Here is a 6,000-nt window from a genome sequence, read left to right on the forward strand (position 1 = left end):
TATACAAGATTAGAAATGTTTTCATGTATCTCAAACAAAAGTTCAGGATATACTTTTATCCATTCAAGAATCTTGTAATTGACGAGTCTTTGATTTTGTTCAAAGGTAGACTGTCATTCAAGCAGTATATACCGAGCAAGAGGAACCGCTTTGGTATAAAATTGTTTGTACTCTGTGATTGTGACAGTGGCCTGGTGTTGGATATTGTTGTATACACGGGTAGTAAAACATTGAAAGATACCAAGATGTTATTGGGTATATCAGGTGACGTAGTGAGAAACATGATGGCACCTTATCTTGGTAAGGGCCACACATTATATACCGATAACTGGTACACAAGCCCATTACTCAGTGATTTCATGCGAGTGAACAAGACAGATGTGTGTGGCACAGTGCATTCTAATCGTAAACATATGCCCAGGCTCAACGCAGGTGTTCGTGGTGATGACGTGCAGGTGTTTACTGCCAATGACATCATGGCATTACGGTGGCATGACAAACGAGATGTCACATTGTTGACAACCATTCACCGTAATGAAATGCAAGACAGTGGCAAAGTTGATCGAGTGACTAATGAATGTATTCGAAAACCAGTGTCAGTGATTGATTATACACAAAACATGCGCTTGGTTGACAAGTGTGACATGCAGATTGGTTTTGCTGACTGTGTTCGTAAGAGTTACAAGTGGTACATGAAACTTTTCTTCCATCTCATGGACATTTCAATGCTGAATGCATATAATATGTACCAAATAAAGACTGGTAACAGACCACCGTATGGTGAATTTTGTTTGTCTGTTGTCAGACAACTCATAATGAAGTACCAGGTAACAACACCTGCAATACAACATGGTCCTCGAATTCATCACAATATACCCAAGCGTTTGAGGAGAGAAGGTGATCATTTCATAATACAGCTTCCTTCAACTCAAAAGAAATTTGCTCAGAAGAGATGCATTGTCTGTGCACAAACAAAACGACGGCAACAAAGACGGAAAGACACTCGGTTTATGTGTGAGGAATGTAAGGTGCCTCTGTGCATGGTGCCTTGTTTCAAGGAGTTCCACAAGCTCCAGCAGTTCTAAAACCATGTCCAGTGATTGTAAATATGTAAATATATGATAGAACATTAGTATTATACAATATTTGTGCATGTTTATTGTAATAAACAACAGTGGTAAACAATAATATGATAATAACTTTAGTGCGGTTATTGTGTTCAATACAGTGAGTATATATATATCAATTATATACAGTATTGGTCTCTCAGGCCCCAAATGTTAGTAGGAATAGAAAAAAATTGGAAAAGAAAAGAAAAAACAACTAAAACAACAAAATAATATAATACGCGTATGTGGAATTCGTCGATGTTGCCACCACCACATTATTTTCTATAAACTTCTTGGCACTGTATCTCGGTAAGTACTGATCAGATTCTAATTTTTTTTGTTTTATTACCTTCACAAAAATATGCTCTTTAATTCTGTAAGAAAAATAATTTTTTTTTTTTCAAAATTTCTTGGACACTGGTGCGTGACTTCAGATTTTGGCCTTGGACCCTGAAAGGGTTAAAGGAATATCAGTAAAGATGTCTGAAAAGTTACTCACACATTGAAGTAGTTCATGTCTCTTATGTACTGTAGTCCTACCATAGAGAATGATTACTCATGGCTGGTGGTAACTGTCTGTGGTATGCGGCGTTGAAGTTCCAATGGTAGATTCAAGATGGAGTTGAATCTTGATTCAGTAGAGTTGATCCTGGCAAGGTCGCCACTTGTGAAGGCTTACTCAGCCATATAATAACTTCAGACAGTATTACTAAGGCTGGCTCCTCCTCAGGAAAATTAATGAATAGAAAAAGAAATAATAACAAACATAAACACTTTATTATATAGAAATTTAAAATATAAAACACTTAAATATGAAATATTAATCCTACATTAAAGAAAATGAAAAATGAAAAATATAAATGATAACTTAATTCAACGCTAATATATATAGGGGTGTCTGGTGTTGGTGACACTGTGTTGTTGAAATCGTAGCCGTTGCTGATGATGGGGGCTGGGGGTCGCAGGTGTTGGTTACGACACACTGGCTAGTTCTTTACAGTAGACAGAGCCTTGAGTATTCTATCCCGATGACAGGAAAGCAGGTTCTTTACCGCTGCAATGATGTGGGGTTACGTCCTGCAATTTCCTACAGGTGCACAGGTAATTAAATCCAAAATGGGGAAGTTTCTGGACGTTAGTCCTTCTCCATCATTTCTGCTCGTTGATTGGCAGATGACCCTCTCTGTCATCCAAGCTGGAAAGATAGACAGGTTACCCACTGCTTAAAAAATCACTCTCTATGATAAGTACAATACCTAAAAAGATGTGGTGATTATCACAACAGTCAACCTAGAGCAAGACTGAAAGGACTAAGTTTATTATTGGTCAAAAGTGAAGCTTTTAACCAATAAATCCACTAGAATACAAGGCAGGCATGTACTTACAGTAGTGTTGGGAGCTGTGAGTCGAGTGATTTACTGTTTGACCAGAGCCCCACACGTCACCTTTCGGGGGGGGGGGGAAGAGGGAGGGGAAGGGATAGTGGGAGCTAGACTGACCCTACGTTAACAAGTAGCCGGAAATCAAACTATCACTTTTGGGGAGGGTGAAAAAAGGCCGGAATAGCGGGAGCTTGACTTACCCTACCTTAACAAGTAGCCGGCAATGAAACTATTGTTACTATATACTCCCTCGCTACTCCTGTCTATTGAACTTTTCCCTCACAGTTATTGAAGCTAGGACCTTGGGTAGCTTAAAATTAAGGTTGGATAAATACATGAGTGACAGGGGTTGGATCTGAATGGGACACTTGCACATGAGTGAATGGAGTTATCAGAGCTTGTTTCTTGGGTAGTGCTGAAAGTTGGGTTGGGCAAATATCCTATTAGCGGGATGGATTGTGAAGGACCTGCCTAGAATGGGCCAAGAGGCCTGCTGTAGTGTTCCTCCTTTCTTATGTTCTTAAAGTGTACAGTAGTTATTATTGAAAGAATTAAGAGTAAGGCAGAGAGTAAGATAGCAGATGAACAAGGAGGCTTTAGGAAAGGTAGGGGGTGTGTAGACCAGGTGTTTACAGTGAAACATATAGGTGAACAGCATTTAAAAAAGGCTAAAGATGTTTTTGTGGCATTTAAAGATTTGGAAAAGGCATATGACAAGGTGGATAGGGGGGCAATGTGGCAGGTGTTGTAAATGTATGGTATAGGAGGTAGGTTACTGAAAGCAGAGAAGAGTTTTTACGAGGATAGTGAGGCTCAGGTTAGAGTATGTAGGAGAGAGGAAGATTATTTCCCAGTAAAAGTAGGCCTTAGACAAGGATGTGTGATGTCACTGTGGTTGTTCAATACATTTATAAATGGAGTTGTAAGAGAAGTGAATGTGAGGGTCTTGGCAAGAGGCGTGGAGTTAAAAGATAAAGAATCAAACACAAAGTGGGAGTTGTCACAGTTGCTTCTTGCTGATGACACTGTGCTTTTGTGAGATTCTGAAGAGAAGTTGCAGAGGTTGATGGATGAATTTGGTAGGGTAAGTAAAAGAAGAAAATTAAAAGTGAATATAGGAAAGAGTAAGGTGATGAGGATAACAAAAATATTAGGTGATGAAAGATTGGATATCAGATTGGAGGGAGGGAGTATGGAGGAGGTGAATGTATTCAGATCTTTGGAAGTGGACGTGTCAGCGGACGAGTCTATGAAAGATGAGGTGAATCAAAGAACTGATGAGGGGAAAAGGGTGAGCGGTGCACTTAGGAGTCTGTGGAGACAAAGAACTTTGTCCATGGAAGCAAGGAGGGGAATGTATGAGAGTATAGTTACACCAACACTCTTATATGGGTGTGATGCATGTGTGATGAGTTTTGCAACAAGGAGAAGGCTGGAGGAAATGGAGATGTCATGTCTGAGTGCAATGTGTGGTGTGAATATAATACAGAGAATTCATAGTTTGGAAGTTAGGAGGTGTGGAATTGCTGAGGAGGGGTTGTTGAGGTGGTTTGAATATGCAGAGAGAATGGAACAAAACAGAATGACTTCAAAAGTGTATAAATCTGTAGTGGATGGAAGGCTGGGTAGGGGTCGGCCTAGGAAAGGTTGGAGGGAGGGGGCAAAGGAGGTTTTGTGTGCAAGGGGCTTGGACTTCCAGCAAGCGTGAGCATATTTGATAGGAGTGAATGGAGACAAATGGTTTTTAATACTTGATGTGCTGTTGGAGTGCGAGCGAAGTAATATTTCTGAAGAAATTTAGGGAAACCAGCAGGCCGGACTTGAGTCCTGGAGATGGGAAGTACAGTGTCTGCACTCTGAAGGAGGGGTGTTAATGTTGCAGTTTTATAACTGTAGTGTAAAGCACCTCTCTGGCAAGACAGTGATGGAGTGAATGATGAAAGATTTTCTTTTTCGGGCCACCCTGCCTTGGTGGGAATCGGCCAATGTGTTAATAAAAAAAAATACATAAGTGTATGTGAGAATTTGTGTATGTGCTCAAAGTGCTTGTTATGTCTCAGTAAGACTTGACTTAGACTTAAACAGTAACTGACAACAAGTCCACAAATACAACTTCACAACTAACAAGGCAGTCAAACAGCTTTGTTGAACAATAAGACGAACCACTTGCCAAACAGCAATAACATACAAACAGAAGTAAGCAACAGCACAGCATCAGGAACGAAGAGACTAAATAACAATCCTAACTGGGGGCCATCAGTAGATCCTCCACAAAAGGCATAAAACTCCCACGATGCTGAATCTTAGTTCAGCATAACCAAATCCCCAACTACAGTGGTGCGTACATGACACAACAAGATAGGTCAGAAGCTTTAGCTTGAGACCTGGGTTCAGTAGTGTCTCTCCACGACACAACCTTTGCACAATGTCAAAAATCACTAAATCACTAAATTTAAACAATGTTCTATGGACAGAGTTACAAGAGGTGTGTTTTGGCTCTCCAACGATAACATACTCTACCAAAAACAGAGTCTAAATCAAGAACAGCCAGAGAGACAAGAGTGAGATGCTTCTCAAAGAAGAACTAGCTAGAGAGATACTTCTTAAACAAGAAGCAGATATATAGAGAGGAGTAAGGTGTTATCATGTTAACAGGGATGAGGTGCTATCATGAGGTGTTATCATGTGACTATATGGTGCTACTCCAGCAACACTGCCAAGGGAGGGGGGGGGTTATCGGGTTCTACATGACACCAACGAATGATACAAGTGAGCCGGCAGTTAGCAAAGCAGTTTGTGAGAGCAGACAATGAGTCACAACTCAACATGAGTGAGCACAGTTTGATGTGTAAATGTTACATCTGACCTACATACATGAGCTAATATAATAAGTCAAATAACAATATAAAGTATATATAATATACATTGTGTCCCCTTCAGGAGGCACAACAGATCTACTTACATGTGCGAGAGAGAGAGAGAGAGAGAGAGAGAGAGCAGCAACACCACCCACTACAGAAGTCAATCAGTAACTAAACAATCCTATCACTGTACCACCTCTCACACACACTGCTTCTCACCATGGCTCAATAGCCCACTAACATAAATATTGGCAATATAAACACAAATGCAGTATAATGTGATCCTATGACTACTGTACCACACAGTCTCAAGTCACAAACAGAACTGTTTGTGACTTGAAAAAGCCCACTGTGTGGGCGAAACGTAGTCAATAAAGGATCACATTATACTGCATTTGTGTTTATATTGCCATTGTGTCGGTATTTTATACCATTTATTTCCAACATAAATATTAATCATAACATCAAGGGTAATGATAATCAGTTGCACTTCATTTCACCATGACTCAACACTTATTTTAGCCAACTTATCTTAAATTTGATAAGGAAACATCTCTTGTTATTCTGACTTATTACTCACAGTATTCCTTTAAACCAGATTTGTCTTTATTGAATACTTATTAGTAATAAATGTATTATTTACTGCAT

The 6,000-nt window shown here is 39.7% G+C and overlaps 1 protein-coding gene across 1 annotated transcript in view; it reads right to left on the reverse strand.

Annotated features, from left to right (window-relative positions):
* LOC128698466 (cytochrome P450 2L1-like) overlaps positions 1-5,582 on the reverse strand; it is a 145,017-nt gene extending 139,435 nt beyond the window's left edge. The window contains exon 1 of the mRNA XM_070080111.1: positions 5,454-5,582. The gene's annotated coding sequence lies outside the window, so the exon portion shown is untranslated. The remainder of the gene's footprint in view (positions 1-5,453) is intronic.
* Between the last annotated feature and the right edge of the window lie 418 nt (positions 5,583-6,000).

Source organism: Cherax quadricarinatus, unplaced genomic scaffold, assembly GCF_038502225.1.
Source record: "Cherax quadricarinatus isolate ZL_2023a unplaced genomic scaffold, ASM3850222v1 Contig150, whole genome shotgun sequence".
Lineage (NCBI taxonomy): Eukaryota > Metazoa > Arthropoda > Malacostraca > Decapoda > Parastacidae > Cherax > Cherax quadricarinatus.